Source organism: Rhagoletis zephyria, unplaced genomic scaffold, assembly GCF_001687245.7.
Source record: "Rhagoletis zephyria isolate East Lansing unplaced genomic scaffold, Rhagoletis_zephyria_1.1 Rzeph_scaffold_00939, whole genome shotgun sequence".
NCBI lineage: Eukaryota > Metazoa > Arthropoda > Insecta > Diptera > Tephritidae > Rhagoletis > Rhagoletis zephyria.
The window spans coordinates 58,955-81,951 of NW_016158023.1; the positions used below are offsets into that span (position 1 = coordinate 58,955).

The 22,997-nt window shown below is 34.3% G+C and overlaps 1 long non-coding RNA gene across 1 annotated transcript; it reads left to right on the plus strand.

The window, feature by feature from the left end:
- The first annotated feature begins 226 nt into the window (after positions 1-226).
- LOC108362115 (uncharacterized) lies at positions 227-22,562 on the plus strand. The gene is made up of 4 exons (XR_001847417.1): positions 227-237; positions 9,039-9,041; positions 13,813-13,821; positions 22,479-22,562. It is a non-coding gene; the product is annotated as an uncharacterized LOC108362115 (long non-coding RNA).
- The last annotated feature ends 435 nt before the right edge of the window (positions 22,563-22,997 follow it).

Genomic DNA, 22,997 nt, shown 5'->3' on the forward strand with positions numbered 1-22,997 from the left:
GTCTAAAAAGAGAAGCAAAAAAAAATATACAGATATGATTTGAACAGAGCTTGTTTACTGATGCGACACTAGTTCTCAAATTTTTAATAGTAAGCTGAAAAAGCCGATGTACAAATCTCAAAAGCAATGAATCACTTGCTTATATCCAGCCATATTTCCGATGTTATTATAAGCGACAAACGGAAATTTTAAAGGAGAGTATTTGTTTAATTATCTCCTAAACAGTGCAATACTTTAGTTGCATTTAAATAGACAACAATATTACTGAATGGTAGCTTTTTAATAGGACTACAGTGAAACCTCTCCTAACGGACACCTCTATTAGACGGACATCTCCCTTGGGCGGACATTTTTTCCTATACCAAGTTTTAAGTATAAATTTCGGAATAAATTACTCTCTCTTAAGCGGACACTCTCTTGGCCGGACGCGGACAGTTATTTTGCATAAAATTGACACAAAAAACTATTGAGCGGACGCGAACCTCTTATCAACGGACATTAAGATTTCTTTTCATAACAAATCAAACAAACACCTCCGTTGAGCGGACGCGAACTCCTCATAGGCGGACTACTAAATGGAAAAAGGGGGACTTCCCGCATAAAATGTGATTGTTATGCGCACATTTACTTTGGTTTGCGCAATGGTTTAGGTTCGTTATTTGAATTATCAGAAACCCTTGGAGAATCCAATTCCAATTCTAATGAATTTATAACAATAGATATTAATAAATACATGGACCGAAAATTTAGATTTCTGGTTGGATTTTGTTACTGATAAAAACATGAAAACTATTGATGAAAAAGGTACTGACACTGAAAAAAATTAAAAATAAAACTTGCGTCAATCGACAATTTCCCAGTTTTTTATGTAATGAATCTATGGTTTTATATAGTTTATGGACTGACATGTAATATTTATTTTTATATTGTTATTACTTAATATGCACTTACGCACATAAATGAAATATGCACTTTTGAAAAATTACATGCACATTTTTGTTTGAACGATGTAATATCAATATCTTTTATTCAAATAAGAAGTAGTGACTATTCAATTAATTAAAACATTAAAAACTTCTAAAATAAGCTTCCCTTCCATTGAGCGGACACCCCTCTTGGGCGGACAATGACAATGACTGACGGTGAGTGTCCGCCCAAGGGAGGTTTCACTGTATTCATATTTTGTATTTCTTATTGCTTAGAGGTATCATGGCGCTTACGACACTTTTCGTGAACATGCTGAGGCTATTTTACAAGTCGAGCCCTAACCGCCAAAATAACGTAAGCGACATTTTTTTCAAAATTTTCTTTTTGATGCAGAAATGCATCTAGATGCTCTAGGAATATTTCTGCATCAAAAATAAAATTTTGAAAAAAGTGTCGCTTACGTCATTTTGGCGGTTAGGGCTCGAAGTATTGGCGCTTACGATAGTTTTAAAAACGGAGTGCAGATATTTTAGGGATTGTTTGAAAAAAAGTGTGCTTAAAGGGCCAAGTATTCAGTACACGGTTAAATCTGACTGTGGATTAAACTTAGTTTAAACGATCACGCTGGCTGATTTAAACTAAGATAGACAACCAAATGTTAGCCAGCAGTTAAATGTGGGCGACGTTTACGTGATCTAAGTTTAGATTCGCGCTGAACAACTCAATAAATTTTCAACTTTAGCTGTGTTCAGTGTTTAGATAGTTCAATTCTAATATTAGAGTTTTTAGTGAGAAAAATATAAAAATTTAATCCTTCACCCGAATAGATCCAGGGCTAAAATGTTCATATTAGCGAGATTGTTGCAAGTTTCGAAATTAATTTCTATATTTGACGACTTCTTATGTGTTCTAGTTATTGGAAAAAATATAAATACACTGAGGGAAAAAAATTTTAGAATTAAAAAAAAAACGTGCTAAATTTAAAAAAATACGCATATGAAAGAGCACCAACCCAACTCGTTTTAAATTTGAGAATGTACGTTATAAAATATGTCGTTGTGAAGTGCACAGATGCTTTTTCGTTAGACGAAATTATAATTAAGAAAAAAAAAAACAATTCTTATTTTATGATCTGTCTGATGGTAATTGAACGCGAGCCATCTTGGAAGCAACCAATTGTATCAAACCTTTTTGCGCACTCAGCTACAGCCATACATGTAAATGTGTTTTCAAATGTTGTGTTTGAATCTACATCACAGCGCGCGATTAGTGCATTATGTCATACCATGCATGTGTGTACGTGTGTATGTGTTGTCACCGCTGTGCATGCTTTGTATACATATACTTTCTTAATTACATATGAAAAAAGCATCCGAAGCGTGCAAAACGCCAGTCGTGCAGTGAAAAATGCTCAATTTTAATACGAGCGTATTTGAATTGAATATTTCCATTAAACGTAGTCTATGTACAATGGAAAAATTCATTTTGTTAACACTTTTCACGTGATTTAAATACGAGCATTTTTAAACGGTAATCAATTAAAATTTTTTTATTATTACAACGCGTTTTTTTTTCACAGTGTAGGAAAACATGTGTTTTTTCAGGGTTCGTATTTGCACATGCGCAGCACATTAGAGCTGGAAAACTATCGATGGCACTATCGATAATATCGATGGTTTTTGACTATCGAAAACATCAATGGTTTTGTAAGCACTATCGATAGATTTCCGTCATACATACATTATTCAGAAAGAGTAAAAGCCGGCGGTACCTGCTTCATCTTGTTAATCGGAAGGGACATTAAGCAAAGCAGGGCGAATAATTCCAGAGCGTAGATGCTGTTTGAAGCCAAAAACCGTTGATAAACTTTTGTCTCTTAACAAAAATGTGGTCATATTTCTGCAATTCTGATCTCACTTTCAATCAAAGTTGTTATATTTAATTTTTGGACTTTTTTAATCAAAACTACCGATAGTGGCGACATTTTCGAAGGTTGTGACTATCGACTATCGAAACTGGCTCTACAGCACATCCTAACATTTAACGCTCTCACACGTGTGCTGTGCATATAAAAAAATAATATAAAAAAAACTTTTTAATATACAACGCTTTTATAAATGGACCAAAAAGTAGAAAATAATATTTCTCAGTCCAATAGAATTTGTTTTGATAACTTTTGATTTTGAAATTTTAGCAAAAGTCATTATAAACAATCTATGAAATTGAAAATGAAAAACGTGGAGCGCATGCAATACAAAGCATTCGATTTAATTGACAAAAGTCAAACTACATAACGTAGACCTAAAATTTCTACAGCGAAAGTAGAACTTTGAAATCGATTTTAAGCGGTAGTTATTCATATACCCACATACATACATACATATATTACTTTTCATATCAATTCAAGTGTATTGCATGCGCCTCCACGCTTTTCATTTTCAATTTCATAGATTGTTTATAATGACTTTTGCTAAAATTTCAAAATCAAAAGTTATCAAAACAAATTCTATGGGACTGAGAAATATTATTTTCTACTTTTTAGTCCATTTATAAAAGCGTTGTATATTAAAAAGTTTTTTTTATATTATTTATTTTCTACTTTTTAGTCCTGTCTGAATAAAATTTTGCAATAGATATTAAAATAATTCAACGATATTAATAGAAAGGTGCACACACATGCATTTACATATGTATGTACATACAAACGAGCACCAATTAATTTTATTTAAAGAAATGGCGTGTCGTCTATTTCCGCTGTAGCAAACGTAGTACATAGGGCGACATCTAGATGTCATCTACCTCGCCCTATTCACTACAGCTGTCGCCCTATGCACTATGCTTTTTTATAGGAACTTTTCAAAGCTTTGCTTTGGTGTCGGACACACAACATTGAAAGTTTCTGGATCCACAACATTGAAAGTTTCTGGACGCACAACATTGCAAGTTGATAAAAGTGTTGTAAAATTGAAAACTTGCTCACATCACATGTGTGTGCCGTTTGGTAAAAAGCACCGGCACATGTCTGTACTTTATGCATATATACACTTACATGTGAGTGCTTTGTGTAGAGAAACTCATACACTTCGAATCAAGGTGAATAAATAAATATAAGGTTATAGCAGGAGTACAAAAACAAAAATTTACATGTGTTTTGTTTTTGCTTTGGCGGCATAAACTGTCAACATCTGTAATAGTGTTTGTGGAAATTCAGGCGAAACACATTCATAAAACCAGCTGATCTAGGAACACCCACCTTAAAAAAAATCGCCTTGCTTCTAGTTTTGACTCAAATCTTAACATAATTTTCTCATGTAACCTGCAACTTAAAAGCTCACTTTATATTTAATGGTTACATTACAATTTATAATTGTGTCTAAAGTAAAGCATTTTATTATCGGGTTTAAATTGGTTTACAACCAAGAAACATACATACGTCAAAACCCGTTAATAGAAATGCTTAACTTTAGACATAGCTTTATTTTCAATCCAACCTTTAAATATAAAGTGAGCTTTAAAGTTAAAGGTTACTTCAGAAAACGGCCCTTAGGTTACTAGATAAATAAATATAAGGGCAAAGTAAAGATGATAATAAAGCTGTGTATAAATAAACGATAGAGGCGAAAATATAGATATAGAAAGGGCAACGTTATGTTACTCATCTCACTTCTCCTCGCCTCATCTCCACAAGACTGACCTCATTTTAATATGGGAGTTTTAAAATGGTCAATTTAAATACTTAGTATAAGGACAAAGGTAAAGTTGAATATGTATATGAAGATGATAAAGATACTGGTAAAAATAGAGTTAAAGAAAAATGATAAACATAAAGAAAAGGATAGGTACAAATATAGAGATATAGAGAAAGGGATAGATGTAGAGATAAAGACAAAGATGTTATGTTGCTCATATTACGTTAACTCACCTCACCCAACCTCGACTCTCATCTTTACTTTTTTCAACCTTGCCTCACCTCATCTCGCCTCAACTCACATTACCTCACTTCAAATCACCTCAGATCAATCCTCAACCCACCCAAACTCACCTCAACCCCCCTCATCACCTTAAAAGCGAATTTTGCAGTTTTATAAAAAGAACCCTGAACTGCATAAACTATAGCAATTTCAAATTCAGTGGCAATTTTTCTCTACTACCTAGTTCTTTAAATAAGAATATATGTAAGCCTGCTTAAGGGTCTGTTATTTCTGATATACTTTTAAATATTATAGCCCCTTAAAAAGACAAGAGTTTCAAAAAAACCCCGCCAGACGAGACACGCTGCACTTAGCGATTGCAACTTTGATGAGTAGTAAGTTCCGAAAACTGCTATTACAATGCAGTTCTGTACTCCTGGTGTCACTTGCGACAAAACTGTAGACGCCCAAAATTATAACGTTCAAATTCTATTTATTTGTTTCTCCGTACCGGTACATATTCAATGTTCGTGATTTTTTTTTGGACGGGTTAACTATGCAGTGTTTGTAACCTATTTGCAACAAAAAAAATCGATGATTTGTCACTTACGATATAATCGCAAGTAGGGCTCGATTTGTGAATTCAAAAAGATACTGGAAACTTTATTCGTCATAGTTACATGAAAAATTCAGCAAGCTCTTCTGGTACGCAGCAAATGTTAGACTGCTTAAAATTCCTCAGCACGTGAAAATAATTACACTGTAGGGAAAATCTCAAATTTGGAAATATAACAAAAACGCCAGAATACGTAATTTGGGTCGTAGATTACGGATTCGTATATTGTTTTCCTGGATTTAATTTTCCGAGATATTTTCATTTAAAATTTGCACTGTGAATAAAAAAAATTTAGTTTTAACTGGGAAAAATGCCGCGTTTATCTCAAAAGTTTCTGTACTTTTGGTTGTCGTAGTGGATCCACTTTCCGTTTTTATTGGGACAGTTGTTTTTTATTGTGAAGAACTGCGTCTCTATGCTGATTTTCTTGAGTCGGACATGCATATTGGTGTCATAACGGCTCTAAATAATTCAGACTTTTTAAAGCTTTCTTGTGTCTCGTCGGGTTTTTGCTGCTCTTGTTAAAATCGCCTCTTCTAAAGCGCTGAAACCAGCACTAACTAATTATTGCTGCTGGAGCTGTGTTTTATGGTTTATTTAATCATTCCTATTGTTATGTAAACTTTTATAAATACATAAATAAATAAAATTTTCTCTGTCCAGTGCCAAATAATTTCCATTGAAACGAAATATGCTCTTAACATTAACGCTAGTGTTCGGTTGGACTGTGCATTATTTACCAAGTCGATTTTTGTTAACGTTACGCCGCTATTTATGATTTCTTGATGCTAATACATAGCCTTTTCTTTCTCATTAGGGGTAATCTCTGAGTCTTGCAAAGCCCTTGCACGGTGCACGGACTGCACGGGTTGCAAAGCTGTCCCATACGAAAACCGGTTTTAACCGTGCAATCCGTGCAATCTGTGCACCATGCAAGGGCTTTGCAAGACTCAGAGAATACCCCTATTAATAACAGAAATGCATTTGAAGAAATGCAAAAGTTTTTGCAAATAAATCGGAATAATGTAACATTAAGCGAAAGTCAGCAGCTAAACAGAAACAGTCAAGAAAGTAAAAAGGAAGTGGTGCTAAGGGAGAAGGTGATACATGTAAACAGAGTGAAAGAGATAGTGCAAGAGCCCTGGCACAACAACCCTTGCGGTGAATGATTAAACGGCAGTGGACGGAGGGCAGAATGCACGGTAGCATAATGGCTGCACCTGTCGCAGCCATAATGTGCATAAACGGCCATGTCAGTGCAACCATATCAGATCCTCTGCTGCCCAACAAAATTAGATGGAATTTCACACTGAGTGCACCCATATATATATACATACATACATATATATGTATATGGTATGCTATGTGCCAGAAATTTGCTACTTAACTTACCCACTGAGAGGCCCCAGAGGTCAGTCCAAGGGTTGTGACCAAAAATTCCTTTCAACCCTGCTACAATCTCAGCCAGACTCGCTCCCATCGGGCGGTGGTTAGGTTTATGTTGATTTGATTATAAATTAACACACTGACAAATGGAAAGATTGTCAAGTTAATTGTTCAATGTGTATGCAGAGCGCCAATATTCGACTTACCGCCCGAATTCTTCTTATCTGAACAAGCACCAGGGCCGGCTTTAGGGGCGGTTGCGCTAGGCTTCAATTAGAGAGGGGGGGTTGTTGAAAACAACAACATAAATATCAGATATTTACAAAACAAAGGAGATCAAGTCGAGTTCCTCGAACTAAATGCGAGAGTACCATTTGTACAATGGGGATGGCATTCCTTGAATTTGGTGAAGGGCGATGCTGCCTCTACATCCAGAACATGCATGACTCTTTTAGGTGTACTTCAACGCATCTTCTTTCCATTCTGAGCATCTACCCAGAGATGGACCATTTTCAAAAATCATGTTCAAAATCTCACCGTAAAACCATTATGCACAACTCGTTGGGAAAACAGACTGGACATGGATAAAGTCATTTAATATTAGGCGAAAGAAATTTAGGAAGCTCTAAAGGAGACTTTCTTTTCCTCTGATCTGAAATATCCGTGTGCCCAACATGAGGCCAAATGCTTGGCTGTTTAGTATAACACCCATTCTAGGTCAATCTCATGAGTAAATCAATGCAGAGAACAACCATGGGCATCGCTGCAGTCACTGAGCCTATAGAAATTTGCGTTGAATTTCTATCCACCTACAGATATATAGAGCATTTAAATTTGCGGCAAAAGGTGCTCATCTCGTAAAAGAAGAAAGAAGAAGATTTTCGATTACGACAGTCAAGACGGGTCTGCAATTTCCACACTAGAAGATCAATTTAAAATTGATTTTTTCGTTGTTCTAGTTGACACTACCTTAGCTTCTGTCAAGGAAATATTGGAGCAGTTGAAAAATCATGAAAATCTATGAGGGGTTTCTTTTTACTCATATTCGAAAGAGTCCCAAGATTCAATCGAAAATGACGCTTTTTTATTGTCAAAATGTCGTGAGTTGAACACCTGAAGAAAATTCGGACGTAAATGGATTGGAGCTTTATGAAGCGTTGAAACAATTACGACGTATTAAACCTGCATCGCTAAAACGGGNTGAGCAGTTGAAAAATCATGAAAATCTATGAGGGGTTTCTTTTTACTCATATTCGAAAGAGTCCCAAGATTCAATCGAAGATGACGCTTTTTTATTGTCAAAATGTCGTGAGTTGAACACCTGAAGAAAATTCGGACGTAAATGGATTGGAGCTTTATGAAGCGTTGAAACAATTACGACGTATTAAACCTGCATCGCTAAAACGGGCACTGGAGCTTCTTGAAGTTCTTCAAGAAAAATTCTTCGATATATTTTCTAATGCTTGGATTTCTCTTAAGGTTTTGTTGACTTTTCCAGTGGCTGTTGTCAGCAGGGAGCGAGGTTTATTGAAGTCGCAGCTCACCAAAACGTGCCTAGGATCTGCTATGTCACAATAAAGATTAAACGCTCTAGCTATCTTATCTATCGAAAACTTGATTGTTACCCAGAAGAGCTTGTGGAAAGTCATCGAAAAATTTGCTCAAGCCAAGTACACAGGTAGACTTGATGTATCTAAAGATTTTGATTATAGTAAAAATTGAAATTTTTTTATTTCGACAATTTTTGCAATTGATTAACATATAAGAAAAATAAACCGAAGCAATAAGCATTATTATCAGAGGGCGTTTCGTTCCATTTACGCCCCGGTTGGCATTGCTTCTAAAGCCGGCCCTGACCATCACGTATGTATGTACATTGGCATATATGTATGTACATGCATACATATATATGTATGCACGTATGTACCAAAGTTCTCGTACTAAAGGTGTTTTAAGAAAGAGCTATTGCTATTGTTGTTGTAATCAAAATCATTCTGTCTTCGTGTATTTTGTTTAAAATATGTAAATGTACTTCAGTTGATGTCGGTGAGTGTGCAGCTGTCATTGCACATATTGTATGTTTTAGCTAATACCAAATTTTAATTACATTTTATTAATGTTTGCATGGTATTGTGTGAACTCTACGTGTGTACAAGTGTATGTATATACCTATATGAAAATTAAGCTAAGCGGGATAGGCGGTCCTCTTTCTCCTCAGTGAGCATACAATTCACATGTACACGTATTAAACACTATCGCTACTCCACAAACAACACAAACTCGGGCAATGCAAACAACACACATTTCACTCGTATTTTACGTCGGAAGCACAAATTTATTGTTATTGAAATACAATTGCAAAATTAACTGTCAATGTGCGTTTGTATATGTTAAAGTATGCTCATGTGCAGTAAATTTATGTTTGCATGTAAGTATGTATTTATGTACATATGTATGTGCATACGTAGGTTTATATGCATGGGCACTGTGGGCATGAAGATGGCTCTGTTTGTTTGGCCGCTAGTTGAGACCGCAAATCCATATCAGCAAAGTGTTGTTGTTACTATTGTCACTATGGTTGTGTCGTTGTCGATATACATACATACATACATACATACATACCTGTGCAGCAAATAGCCCCGAAGGAATTTACGATCGAAATCGATTTTTTTAACCGACTTCAAAAAAAGTAGGAAGCTAGCAATTCGTCGGAATATTTTTTTTATGTATGTTACCGCATAACTTTGGACCACGTTAACCGATTCTTTTTGCATCGGAAAGGTGGTGTCTCAGAGTTGGTCCCGTACTAATCTGGCTTAGATCCGATCATTGGATCATGAAAAATTTAACGGTACTCATAATTTTTTTATGACATTTGAAGTCGGTTTTGTTTTTTGCTTAAAAATTACTTGTTATTTTTTATAATTCATAACAACTTGGCAGTATAGCTTAGAAATGTTAGGTTTCCTTTATCGGTATTCAAGTACACAATTTTAGTATAAATTGGTCAAAATCGAGCGAAAACCGCTCTAATGATTTTGTTTTGTTTAGTTAAGAGCTCAAGTTATTCCCTTTCGGTTAGTATATGGGAAGTATTGGCTGATATCTTGATAATTGATTTTCCATACATTTAATAATACCCTTAAAAAGCAGTAATGCTGTTGATTTTCGCTAGTGTATATATATTAGGGTGGTGAAAAAATAAACTAAAGTCGGAATTTTAATGCTCTCACTCCCTAGGAAAAAATATTCCTGTTGGTTTATTTTGTGATCAAAAAATATTTAGAGGGCGCTTAAAGTTTTTCAGGTATTTTGTATGTAGGAAAAACAAAACCCCCAAAACAACGTTAGTATTACAAAATGATTAAATAAACAATTGTATTTTATTACTTGAAGTCTTCATCAGAGAAACAGGGATAATTTTTCAGGCTCGTTTCATTTTGTTTTGTTTTAAACTGTATTAAACGATACTTTGTCTTTTACGAGCTTTTATTTAACTTGCTCTGCATGTATGTATGTATGCAAGAATTAGCGCACACAAGGGGTGGGTTTTAGGATACTCTTATATAAATTTATGAGTACCGTTAATTTCTTCATGATCCAATGATCGGATCTAAGAAAAAGGATCATATAAATCGCGTGGCTCAAAGCTATGCGGTGGCATACATAAAAAAACAAAGAAAAAAATTTTCCGACAAATTGATAACCTCACCCTCTTTTTGAAGCCGGTTAAAAATGTTAGAGTTCTGTGTTAGTTTTATGTAAATAAAGTGCATGTTATGAGACTTTTAAAAGTTTATTTATTTATTACATACTGTACATAAAACTTTCATAAATGTATTCTAAAGAGCATATTATCTGAGGAGAATTTTGAGGAGTATAAACCCCTCCCAAAATATGTTTCTGGGTGCACCCCTGTATGTAAGTATATTTGTTAAGGGAAAATCTTGGAATCAATTTTAGACCAACTTCCCGATGACCTAGAGACTTGAACCTTCACAGTTGGATCAGATCTCGACGACAATGCAAAACGAAAGATGAGTTAATCCGATAGGTAGCGCAGGAGTCCAGACATTTGAAATACCCGTAGTTATAATCCGATTTGGTTCATATTTAGAAAGTATATTAACTACATGAAAAGAAATAACTCCACTAAAAGTTTTGCCGATAGGTGGCGCACGAGTCGATATATTTTGTAATCCATTATTTATGGTCCGATTTCGTTCATATTTGGAAAGTTTGCTTTAAAAATATTTGTTTTTACTATTTACTTATTTATTTATTCTAAAAACAAAATTGTATTTTTTTATTCGATGCTTATACTTATATAAAGTCAAATTATTTCCATACACACTATTGGTTTGTGGGTTATTTTAGTATCCATTCGGAATCATTACAAAATTAGCTCTTGAGCGCATTAAGATTCGAAATTGTGTGCATTTTTGCCCTTTTCTAAAATGGGGAAAAAATGGCCTACCTATTGAGGAGTTAGATGGCTAAAATGTTCCTAAAAAATGTTCTCTGTCGTATTTTACATAAAACGGATGAACACATCGTACGTCTAAAATGTGAGAATCATATGGTTACCTACGTCGACTTCCCATAAGAATGTGCAAAAGAGGGTGGCACTTTGTCCGCCTCCTCTCTAAAATAAAACTCTGACGTAAATTTTCAAATGCCGATGTACATATAGTATCTTTGGTCCCCTCTACCAGAATCCGATGTCAGAACTTTGTTATTGTTTGTGTTGTACTGTGTTATGGACTTCAATAAATTTGATTGTTGACGTATTGACTACCTGGTACATTCTTTTGATATGACAATATTATTTCACTCTTTTAGTTCAATTTTGGCGGGCAGAGGTGAGCATCTTAAGCTCAAATTATTTTAATTAAAACGGGGGTGGGCAACGAAAATGACCACACTTCCAAAATAATAACAACCGTAATGTGCATACATGTATGGTACATACATATTTATGCTACCCCTGCCTTCTTTCCACCAACAAATTTAAAATCCACCAGCAGCCAAGAGTCAGCAGCCAGCCGGCGCTTAAATTATGTGCTGCATTGGCGTCAAAAAAGGGAGGCTTTTACTTTATGCGCCGCAAAAATATTTTATTCTTCGATTGCGAATGCCGCATTACGTCAACTACATATGCGCCACACTTAACCCTCCGTGTTTGGTTTGATGACAGCCACAAATGTGCATAAATACGCACGGGTATGTGCGAACCTACATACATACAGAAATATGTCTCCATATATGTGTGAGTTTGTATGGGTGTGATTTTGCATTTTCGCCCCATTTATATGCAAATAAATCACCGCAACGCATCGCATTGCCGCGCCTGCTGCACCCGCCTACCGGTCATAGCACCAGCCTGATATCGCACTGACATGAAGGTATGCATGCATATACATATATTTATATACGTACATGTGTATGAATGCATGCATGTACATATGGTGTATATACATATGCATGCGTGGTTCTTTCCCTCTAGGAAAATGGGGAATGCTTCCACTTGGAAGTAAAACGGACTCGTTCCTTATCACCACTCGCGGAAACTCCGAAGGGGCGCACCCGGGAAAATAATTTGTAGGGAGGAAAGTTTCACACCTAAAGATATATCAACAAAAAATTGTGAAAATTCCCCCACATTTTATGCATTAAATATATTTATGCAATTATTTGTCCTAACTAAGGGTTTACATTTTTTATATTGTGTTTGCATTGTACTTAATATAACTCAAGCAGGTCAAAAGAGCTTAAGACCAGCGAGTACATCCTACTGGATCGTACGAGCGAGCATAGGGTTCAACCGCCTCCCGGCGAAATACTTTACGCTGATCCCCAGGCGATCGGCGCTTGGCCAATAACAAGTTTAGTTCGATGCATCCTCATCGCTGAAAAGCAATAAAAAAGTTTTTAAAAAAGAATGTTAATAAAACTTAATAAATTAATTACAAGAAATTTTTACAGGTTTGTGTTTCCTTTGCTCGATTTTTCAGCAAGTTTGTAAATAATTCTTCCTACTGTAGGAGTAAGTTCCCCTCTACTATCAAGATTTTTTTGGGGTGAACTCCGAAAGCAGCCCTTGGTTGCGCAATGATTTACACTGTTCCCTTCTCACTTTAAATAGAAAGCGGGAAAAAAGCTTTGGGTGACAGCCGCTTTTACTGAGTGGTTAGAGGGGCATATTACCACCGCGAGGGAATACTTCCTCCCAATGGCATCGTGTATTAAAAAAAAAAACTAGATTGTTCAACAAAGGCTATCTGCACACTTTTCGTTCAATCATAGTTGCGTTATCGTCTCGCCCTGAAATTTTGAGCCGAGCACATGCAGTTCAAAGGAGATCTGCACACTTGTCGTCATCGGCTAGTTATCGGCAAATCGTAGAAGATGCAGAAACGGATAAGTACGGCACTGTCGTTTGCTGAACGTTTTGCACGAATTGTTTGTTTACATTTTATGGAAAAAAATTTGTGAAAAAGTTAATATTTGCATTAATATTGCAAAAAAATTAGTAGTTTTTGCATAAAATCTGTGGATATTATTAAGAAGTGGATTATTGCATTAAAATTCATTAAATGTGAGCGTTTTAACTATAAAATATGACGAAATTGTAAAAAGTCTCTGTGTGCATGCTCAAAACACATTTCAGGAAAAGAAAAGAAGAGATATTACTGAAAAATGATATCAAGAATTGTGGCAGCACTATTAACCAGAAAGACAGAAAATACCTGCACCAAGTGACGCCAATTGAACTGAAATATCACGACCGAGTGTGCGAAAGTGTAGTCGTCATGTTATCCTTGCATCATGATTGTGATGATGAAGCAACTATGATTGGACGACCAATGTGCAGAAAGCCAAAGAGGGATGTTTCTTTCATTCTGGGGAATATTTTCGTCATGCATGGCGGAATGCTCGCATTTCCTAAAGGGTTACTTATTCGCTTCTGAGTGTACATATGTGTTCGAACGTGTGTGTGCTTTTTATCTCCGCACACTATTTGTCATTGCTTTAAGTTCGGTTTTCCTCTGCCGCTGTTATAGCTTTTTTTTCAATTGTTTTATACCACTCGGCTTTTGTTTTTGTTTTGAGTTCCGCTTTTTTGTTTTAGTTTATTTCGCATGCCATATTGCTACGCGATATTTTAAAATGAAAATCCCGCCACGTCTCATACGCACATACATGAGTTATCTGTCCCCGAGCATAAAAGTGTGCGCCTTACGTATATTTGTATGCATATGTAAGTATTTATGCACATATGTATGTACCTATGTACATTAATAGATACTCCGAGTGTTCATACATATGCACATACATACATACATATACATACATAGTTATGTGTGAACAGCACAGATAGATTCAGTCTATGCCAAAATGCACAATTTTCACATTCGACTAAATTTACAACACAGGGATTCGAAATGCATAAATTCAGCAATGAAACGCCAATAAATAAATTAAATGAATGGCTACCGGGCAAAGCGGGTGGTTGAATGCTAAAACAGGAACGGTTGATGGAAATGCATGCAAACAAACACGTAGATACATATGTGTGTATAAAAGTATGTACGTATGTATGTATGTAGGTATTAAGGTACAAACCATTCCATTCGCATTTCTTTGTATTTAAGCAAATATTTTTAAATTTATTGTTAAATATTTTAATATTTAAAACTTTATGCATGCCTTAGAAAAATATAGATTATTAAATCATAATGCATATGAAATGTGTTCGTTTTTTTATGTCGAAAATTTATAAAAGTATATAGGTAAATATACATAATCACAATAATATTAATTGAGAGAGTGCAATATTAATAGAGGGAGTGGTTCTGACAAAATATTTTTTTTTTCACTTTTATTTCAACAAAGATTGATTAAAAGAAAAATTCTGATAAAAAATAAAATATTTCACACAAACAGGGTTGAAATTTCTGCCCGTATTTTGTTTGTAAGTCAAATATTAGTGGCCTTGTGCTACTATGATAGCACGTCCGAGAAATCATAGTCAACTTATGTTAAGTAGTCGAAAAAATTAAAGCCGCACCAAATGTTGACAAGTTTTAAAATATTATTGTTGTTATTTAATTTTGGTTGTTTTTTTATAGTTCATTCTTTAACAACATCCGTATAAAAACAATTGGGTATTTACCGAAATATGGGTCAAATCGTATCCCAATTGTGTGAATACCCAAAAACTTTTATTTATACCAATCACGAAAAATAATTTGTTGAAATTTTTCAATAGAAGATTGCTGTATTGTACCAATCATTTGACTACAAAAAAAATTATCCCAATTTTGGTATTTTGTACCAATAGCCCAATAAAAAAATGCACAAATCTGTTCAAATGTACCAATCGAGGGAAACTGCCTTAAAAATGTATGCAATTAAAAAAAATAAATTCAACAAATTTTTGTAATAATTTAGAGTTTTTAATTAGATTCTAAGTATGCAGTTTTGTAGCCCATTGAATTCTAGTAGAATATAGTACAAGTTTCAAATGGCTAAAAAAAAAGCCATTTTTAAAAAAGCTCGAAATTTGTACGAAAGTCTTTTGAATGTTTTTAATATTGCACAAGTTCCAATGGTTTTGTTAAAGAATGAACTAACTATATTTTTATAAAAGAATAACCAAAATTAAATAACCACAAAAATAATACATTAAAACTTGGCTAAAAGTGGTTCGGCTATAATTTTTTTACCACTATATATATGTTTTTTTATTTATTTAATTGGACATGCATATTGTTTGCTTTTTTTGCCTTTTCTCAAATGATAATTTTTCCTTTTTTCAAGCTTAAAATTCTAACCCCGGTTCTTAACATCTTTTTATCGGAGACGCTACATTGCGGTAGGGAGGGCAGGAACATATCTCTCTTTAAGATCCGCGAATCTGCTCCGATTTATGCTGTTTTCTCCACTAGTATTTTGTGTTAGTTCCCACAAAAAAAAAAAAAACGCATACATACAATAAATATCGTATCAAAATATTTCACTACTTTCTACCAAAAATACAAAGAGGTCGATATAATATTTAATTGGCAAATATGAAGTCGAAATCGTGGCGATTCCAGCGAAAAGTCTACCCCGAAAAAAAAAGAATTATGTCCTATTTCTAACTTATTTATAGGCCGATTTTGCTGCTATTTATAATCAAATAAAGCACCTCTTTGAGGTAAAATTTTCGAGTGACGAAAGCTGAACTAGAAACACAAAATTTATGATATCAATTTCGTGACGAAAATTATCAAATTTTTTTTAACTGCTTTGGAAACTGACGCAAAATAGTATTATTCATACGAATCGTTACTAAAGTTCTAATTTTTTGTGTTATGTTTCTAAGAGTAGACAGAACTTCGCAACGGTCCGAATAAATAATACTATTTTCCGTCAGTTTCCAAAGCAGTTAAAAAAATGCGTATAATTTTCGTCACGAAATTGAGATCATAAATTTCGTGTTTCTAGTTCAGCTTTCGTCACTCGAAAATTTTACCTCAAAGAGTTGTTTTATTTGATATCAATTGTTTTGTGATAGCAAATTTAATCCAAACAAAAATCTAAATGTTTTATTTTTCCCAAATAAATGGCTAAAAACTCTATCTAAATCTAAATGATGTATTCAAATATTTAACACTGAATTCAATTCCATTGAAACATATAAGTCTTTTAAGAAGTTTTACTTCTATCGCGAGTACGGTGCTGCACTCGCCTTTTTTACTGACGCGTTTTTGCTCAGTGGCAATCTATACATAATTAGTAGCGACAAATCAAGTGAAATAAATGCATTCATACATAAGTACATATGTATGTTCGTACAAATGTAGGTGATAATGTAAGCGCCTTCCCAGGTTGGTTAAGTGCGGGTATAGTTGCATACTGTGTACATCAAATATCCCGCCCACGATATCATTGCATTCACACTGAATGTGTACATACATGTAAACTTACGTATGTACAAGAAAACAAAGAAACCAGCAAAAGTAAAAATAATTCTTATTTATTTAATTATGTATCGCGTACAGGGAAGCCAACTGGCGGGATTTGCAGGGAACTTCAGTTTAGGTGGCATTGGGGAACGGGGAATTTTTGTGGGAATTTGGATATTTTACGTTTATAACTAAAAGTAATCAAATTAGACGAATATGTTAACTTTTAACCATTTTTCGCTATTTGGAGCGACATTTTTTCAATTTGAATCGTGATATCTCCACAACAAGAGCTTTCCCAGATATAACCTATATACCACATGAAAGCTAAGGTTTTGGGCTAGACTTGAGAAAACTTGGAATAAAATCTACTAACCAGTTTTTGAGAAAATTCCCGAAATCTATATTTTCAGCTGCCCGATTTTTAGTTTTTAGGCGATAACGTTATGATATATTTATATTTAATGAACGCAAAAAACAGCGTTAGATAGCTTATTTTAAGGCCCTTCTACTGATGTCAACATGAATGGTATGGAATGAGTAGTGCGGCCTCAGTGGTAGTTTAAAAAACTGCCTTTTTTTCGAATTTCAGGCACCAGCCACGCCCACAAAGGCATACGAGTGGAAACCTCCTGGAACAAAACCTTCCTAGTTTTTTGGTACTTTAATTCCTGAAAGTTTGAAAAAAATTAAATGAAGGTACGTACAGACGCCACATATATACCAAAGCATATCGTAGTGGAGACACGAACCAAAACACCTTTACCTCTATATCTTTCCAACAAGTACGCTGAACTCAATATATAAGATACTGTTTGAAAGGTGTTGGCCTATAGAATAACACTAAATATGTCGGGTGTACCCTCATACCCCCTTAAATCGGCAAAAGCAAAAAAACGTTTTTTGATTCGCAACACTTTACCCTAATTTTTAAGAATTCGGATAATCGTTTATGAAACTTGGATGCATTTTCTGGACACACTCACAAGACCTTTCCAACGATACCTAAAACATGTCGATTGGACGTCTGGATAAAAACTTCCAAATATCCTGTATACATATATAAGAGAGTCATTTCAGCATGCTACTGTGGCTGCTTTCATCACTCGCGCGCACTGCCGTGGGCTGTGATATACACTGGTTATGTAAGCAGAAAATTTGTTTCCAAATATGGTCTCGTTAGTTGGCGCCAGAGGCGAGATATTTTTCAAAACCGTATTTTTGCTCTGATTTATTTCATATTTGGCATGCTTAGTTAAAATGTAATAAGACATAAATTTGTAAAAAATGGAGCCACTGGTGGCGCTGATGTCAAAATAAAAAGTACGCTCGACATAAATTGCATGTTTTCTTCCCGTTAAAAATTCTCTCAAGAACAATATTAACAAAACTTTTTCAATGGTTTTTAAGTTACGTAATACCAGGTAACGTCACGTCAGATAATTGAACTGATTAAACATACTGCAGAAAAGATTTCTACATTTAAAAACTTGGAAGATTAACCTTAAATATTTGCAATATTACTACAAAAACTTGTATACAAATAGTCTTGGCAATTCGCAAAGTTTTGCGATTTTGTAACCCAAGTCAAAATCCACTTCTGTTTCTCGTAACGTCACGCCCACGTATTTTTACTAATATCTTTAAATTACACCTACCAATAAGTAGTTGTAATTTTTTTACTGAATAAGGGGACATTTAACTGCTATGCAAATCTAGAAAAACCTTTTTAAAACATTGACTTTTTCAATATATGTACGCATTTGTATGTACATTAGGGTGGTCCAAAAACAGTAAAGTCGGAATTGTANCTCGTAACGTCACGCCCACGTATTTTTACTAATATCTTTAAATTACACCTACCAATAAGTATTTGTAATTTTTTTACTGAATAAGGGGACATTTAACTGCTATGCAAATCTAGAAAAACCTTTTTAAAACATTGACTTTTTCAATATATGTACGCATTTGTATGTACATTAGGGTGGTCCAAAAACAGTAAAGTCGGAATTGTAATGCTCTCACCTCCTAGGATCGTTCTATATCGAAAAAAAGTATACCCCTTTTTTATTTTTAAATCAAAAAATATTTAGAGGTCGCTCAAAGCGCTCAAAGTTTTCCATGTATTTTTATAAGGGAAAAATAAAATTTTTCGTAGAAATGGTATAGAATTCTTGAAAATCAATATTTTTCGATCGGAAAACTTTTGTTCTGCCCAGAAGACTGTCAACAATAATACCCAATTGTTTATTTAACCATTTTTGAAAACTAACGATTTTTATTGGTTGCCCCATTACATTTTTCGAGGTTTTTATGGGTTTTTGGCGGACCTATAAATCATAGTTGCGATGAAAAAATGGTTAAATAAACAAATGGGTATTATTACTAGGAATCTACTGCAGATAAACAGAGTTTTCTGGTAGAAAAATAATGATTTTTTACTATTCTATACCATTTCTACGAAAAGTAGTGGAAAACTTTGGGCGCTTTGAGCGACCTCTAAATATTTTTTATTTCAAAATAAAAAAATAAAGGTATATTTTTTTCGGGATAGAACAATCCTAAGGGGTGAGAGCATAAAAATTCCGACTTTATTTATTCACATGCGTTTTTGGACCACCCTAATGTACATACATACCAGGGAAGCCAACTCGTGGGGATTTCGCCGATTTGCGGGGGGTTTGAGTTTGCTTGGGGAATCGGGGAATGGACCGTTTTTTGTGGGGAATTTCAGTTTAGGTGCAGAATCGGGAGATGAACTGCTTTTTGTGAGGAATCAAGTTTAGCTAATTTATTCTTTTTTGCTTCACTAGTTTCATAATGAGGTAAAAATAGTCGCATTGCAACTAAACGTACTGATTATACAATCCTGCAAATTATGCAAATTACCGTTGATTTAGAATTTTCTTTGTCGCATTTGAGTTCATATAACAAATAAACACAATTTTATTTAACTAAAATTGTTAGCCACTTGAAACTTGCAATTATTAGAATTGTGTAGGCTAAAAACCTGCATACTCAAAATCTTTCTGGAAAATCTAATTACAAAGCTCGAAATTTTTACGAAAGTTTGTAGAATTTTTTGTTAATATTACACAAAGTTTGAAACTTGGTTTTATATGTTTTTTGTTAAAGAATGAACTTTATTTTTATACAAAAACATATCAAATTAATAACAAAAAATAATAATAATGATTGCGAAAACTTGTCAAAATTTGACGCGACTAAAATTTTTTCGACCACTGTATTTGTGCAAGTATTACCCATATGTACACTTTTTTCTTTATTTATTAACTAACTTTATAAAAGTTTGGTTTGGTCTATGAACACATACATAGCTGAATTACATTAAAAAGAAAATAAACAGGCAGACCAGCAATATATCAAAATACACACAATTTTTTTTTGTAAATAAGGAGATATCCAAGGGGAATTATCAAAAATGAGTTGGCTACCATGATACATACATAAATATTTATCAAAAGCCGTAGAGTTTACTTTTTTGCTTTTTGCAAAAAAACTGTACATAAATGAATATATGCTCAAGACTTGTCGAAAAATATGTGTACATACATACATACATATGAAGGTGGTAGGAGGAAGGTGTCAATTTTTAAGGACTTACTCTAAGGCCCCTCGAGGTGGAGGGGGAAAGGGATAAATCCCCCAGGCCCGGTCTTTTTAAGGTGCCCGAAATAGCAGAGCCATAACTTGTTTTTAAATGTTTTACAATGTAATTGCTCCTTAATTATAGGTTTTTAAGTATTATAAACATATTCCGATTCGTGCTTATTATTTCTTGACCCTATAAATTAAAGAAAATTACATTTACTTTTAAATTAATACAATTTATGTATAGGGACCCGTGAGTTTTTAGTCCAGGGCCCGAGTTTTCTCTCGACGGTTGTGCTAACTCTGTATAAATTGGCGAATACTCAATCTTCAGCAACAGCCCACCAGAAGCAATCTACAGTCCTGCGAGGCTTGTACTCCTACAATATATTTATGTATGTATTCATAAGTTTCGCTTGCTGCCGCTCCGCTTATATCGACAATTTGCAACAATTGCAATGTTTACACTTACAACTTCCGTTTTTGAACAAAAGCAAAACCACTCCATATCAGGAGGCCAACTGACGCGAAAAACGAGCCACAGAATCACTTAAGTGTGTAATTGTGTATTTATTTGTCTCATTTGACAAACGATGAACAACGGCAATCAGTTGCTGCGCGTCAGAACAGACAGGCGCAACAACCGCTATTTAAATATTTACATACATATATGTATATATACCCAGTGGCAAAATTAGTAATGCATTCCATGGGTGATAAATAATCGAATGTACTTCTTATGAGTTTTACATACAATTACTGTTTAATATGTAATCAGCATTATAATTTATTCAAAAAGCCCCAACAATTCCATATTAAATCACATTCATTTCTCGATACTAGGTAATGCAAAATTGGATGTCCCACTTTTCTTAGGACATCGCCCTGGGGAGAAAAATGCATTTTCGAATGTGAAAAAGGTTCTTTACTGGATATTTTTTCGATTACTAGATATACATTACATTTTCCCACTGGGGCGGTATACTGCTTGCTGTCCATATTGATAATAGCTTTGTTTATTTACTTTTCTAGCAGATACATATCAGGAAATTAAGAAATAATAAAGAAACGCAAACTAACAAGTAAACAGCTGATCGATGACAATTGAAAATATTTGGCGCGATTTTTTAATAGCTTTTTATATTTCAAAAATATTCAAAATACATATATTTTGCAACACTTCATCAATATTAACTGATTCCCTCATTTTTATTAAAAAAGAAATACCAACAATATGCAGATAGAAACAACGTTGTTTAACCTCGGTTGCTTTCGTTTCAACAACTGTTTATTCATTCTGACAGCTGCTAGTTTCTGCTAGGCAAAAAAAGTAGCGCGTAAGAACGAGGAATAGCTGCTGGGTTAAGAAACGCTTCCCAGCAGACTCTAGTGATAATTTGTGATAAGTATCTGTAGAGAAACAAATTGATTGAATTATGTGCACTAAAATGGATGTAGCTACATAGATATACGTACATATGTGCATATAAAATTCATTGCAATAATAAACTGAGCACTTTTAACCATATAGCTATGCGAGGAGTCTTTTTTTGGCATATAACTACGGTGACCATCCGTCCCGTTTTTTTTTCAGGTCCGTACTATTGATCAAAGGTCTGCCCTGCGTAGTTTTTCAAGGCAGAAAAACCTGAAAATGTACTGATTTTTACCAAGTGTCCTCATTCCGCATTTTATTCGTTATTTTAAAATGATCGGTGAGAGCCCTTTATCTATCAAAATATAAGCAGTGTCGATAACTGATTGATATGAGAGTGAGGCTGATTTTGAAACTTCAACCAGTCAGTGCATTCTAAATTTTCCGCGGACAATGGCTGGATGTGTTTGTTACTTTTCGGAGCTTTTCTTCAATATGTCATGAAAAAAATCTCCCAATCAACGTAAGCGACTTACAGTTCGAAAGGTACCTTTTACAAAAATATATACATAATTTGTGCCGATTTCAATGAAAATTATTAGTGCTACAAGCGAAGAAAGTCGAAAAAGCTAAGATTTTCAATCAGTACACAGTTTTACTTGATTCCGTTTTCATTATTTTTAAAATTCGATGCATAGCAGATATGCCATTACTAGGGAAGACAAAAATATGCACAAATAACTTAATTATATGATCATTAAAATTACTCCAATATATTAAAAATATACTTGGTATATGTCCCAAAAATGCATATACCGAAAATGTTTTCCATTATCGCATAAAAAGTTTTTGTTCATATATATATGTACTGAAAATGAACGCTCTACGTCACAAGACTTTGTTGGACAGTATTTAAAAGATGACAATTCTCCAGGTGAAAATATTGCAATATTTTATTGAAGTGTTGCTTCACACAAAATATTTTTGTTGCTGATATTGAGCAATTGTAATAGATGCAGAATAAAACTCCCTGCTCAGTTCGCAACACANAAAAAAAAGTAGCGCGTAAGAACGAGGAATAGCTGCTGGGTTAAGAAACGCTTCCCAGCAGACTCTAGTGATAATTTGTGATAAGTGTCTGTAGAGAAACAAATTGATTGAATTATGTGCACTAAAATGGATGTAGCTACATAGATATACGTACATATGTGCATATA